Source organism: Stegodyphus dumicola, chromosome 1 (assembly GCF_044657685.1).
Source record: "Stegodyphus dumicola isolate Sdum_Otavi_A_Nest chromosome 1, ASM4465768v1".
NCBI lineage: Eukaryota > Metazoa > Arthropoda > Arachnida > Araneae > Eresidae > Stegodyphus > Stegodyphus dumicola.
The window spans coordinates 132,326,823-132,329,632 of NC_140768.1; positions in this window are offsets into that span (position 1 = coordinate 132,326,823).

The window sequence follows — 2,810 nt, forward strand, 5'->3', positions numbered from 1 at the left end:
GCAAGAGGCGTTCCTGCTATCGTCTACTAAAGCGTCACCATCGAGATAGATAAGGCCTGCGCGCTGAGTTACTACGTCACTGCTAGGGGACCGGTCTTCGCGCAGTTTAGCTTCCTTGCTAAACACCCGTTTTTCTAAACCTATTCTATGAAATTGGTATCTCGTACTATAAAATCAGTCTAAAACAAAATTACAAGCGGCAATATAATATTTTACAAAGCTTATACGAATATGAAATATTTTCATTTTCTTTTGTTGGTATTTACTTTCAAAACAAAATTATTTGAGAATGGTGTGGTGCTTTTAAAAGCAAATCATTTCTTTGAAGAAAAATTGGTTTTAAAATTCAAGTAGCTAAAATTTTTACTTTGATTTTTCTGCACTGTCCTTGCGTCTCTCGTTGATTCTCATCACCGCATCAAATTTTTTTGTTTCACCCACTACTTTAACAAAAGTTTGCCAGTGGGAACACATGTTATCTCTCATTCTATAATTACTGCATATTTTTTATATCTATCATATTAATGTAGCAGGATTATAAAACATCAAACGAATGCAAGAGACTACTTAATATTTAGACTAACATTTAAATGCCTTATATCAGTCAGAAAATTTTTCTGAATGTAATAAATTACTAAATAGTCTAGTCTTAAAATTATTTCTTACTTACATATTGTATGTTAATCTGTATTACAGTTAATGTTTTCCTCTTAATGCTAAATAATTATTCGACAGAATCTGTAGTTAAATTGAGATAATGTTTATTACATAGCTCTGAAGACTATCAATATTAAAATTCCAAATAAGACAGGAAAAAAGTTTTTTAAATAAAGTTATACACAATTTTTTTGAAAATATTTTTAAAATATACGAAATACTTAAAAAACTTTTAGAAACTGAAATTTCTTGCAAATATTTGCATCATACCTATTTATCTATAAGCGTTACCTCTGTTCTGAAAATATTTTTTCTATTAATATCCACATGAAAAGAAAATATAAATCCTAACATCATGTTCAAAACTTTTCTGTAAGCAATTTTTTTAACTTAACTTGCATAGCTTTTGGTGGTGCCACGTACTCAAATTAAAGATTGTAATTTAAAAGATAATTTAATTTTTTTTTTAAATTGCATTGAATTGAATACAATGAAAACAAGTATGTCTACATATGAATTCAATTACTACTGCTTCTTCAATAACTGTACATTTTAAAAATTTCAGATGTCGAAAGTAAACATAAATTCAATTCTTAAAACATAATGGATAAAAAATTACAACTTATAAAAGCCAACAAAAAGTTTGCTGAGGGTCTCTTAACCGTGACGTCACAAGCCAGTTTCGTTTCAGAGCGCAGGCCTTATCTATCTCGATGGTGACGACTCAAGTCGAATTCAACCAAGGCCAACTAGATATCTACAGGCCTGCTCCACCGATTTGTGACGTCACAATCGAAGGCGATCGTTCCCACGGTAGACGCAGCCGACTGTTTCATTTATGTAGTGCGCAGCGTTTTATTTCCAACACAAAAGTCAAGTCAAATTAATTTTTACAACTAATATTTCGAATTTTAGGAATAATAACGTACTATGTTATATCGTAATGATATTTAAATACTAAATACCGATTTATTAAACAGAAAATAAAAATAAGATTTGAGTGATATTGTAAATTTAGCAGAGCTGATTTAAATTAAACTGAAACATATCTGAACTTTTATACGGAAATAAAATGGACACAAAAATTATTTATAAAAATTATACGGTATGATAATATCAATGAAAATATAACATATGTAATGAACTAAACATGAGATGTTTTCATTTTGTAATAAAAAGAAAAAATATGTTAAAGCTCTCAGATGATTTTATATTGCTTAAATTATGAAGACTGATTTATACTGCTTGAATACTAAACAAACACATATAGTATTTCATAATAAAATTAATATCAATTCATTAATTCTAATATAATATTGCTTTATAATTGTTTTTGGTGCAATGATATTGAAGCAAAATGAACTCTTTCTTTTCTTTATTCCCATAAAGATTTTTCAAGATTCAATCAGAGATCCTAAGATGCTTTTTAATAATAAATACACATGTGGACATTAAGTGAAATACATAAATCTTATTAATACATTAATATATTAAAAGTATATCTGAAGTTTAGTCTACATATTGAAAAAAGATTCATTCTAAAGATGTTTTATAGCAAAAACATTACACAGAATATTCAAAAATATATTTCAAGTTCTCTTAAAAAAAGCAAGATCATAACTATGCAATCAATCCCAATGAGCATCATATCATGCTCCAAAAAATTCTTATGAAAGAAAATCTTATTAAAAATACACTCTTAATACATCTCATTAAAAATACACAATATTAAGCAATGAAAAATCCTGCGAGTCATTACGATAGTATAAGATACTGATTAGCCAGTTGAAATTATCATTTAACATCTGCAATAAGTTGTCATTTGAATTTTTTAAATATTAATAATGGAACATTATTATTGCAGACTCTGATGCGAGGTCCACAAAAATAAACTTGAATAAGTTTCTACGACTCACTGATATTACAATATATCATCTATATCATTCTATATACCAAAATGGATATAGTTTACAGATGCTTAGTATTCAATTAATTTAGACATTCTTTTTTTTCTTTTAAAAATATTTAAACTCTTTATACACCACATACTACTACATTAATTTGTATTGCTTAAATTAATTAGATTGATTTATACTGCTTAAATATTAAAAAGATATGTGATATTTCATAACAAAATTCATAAACATATTAAT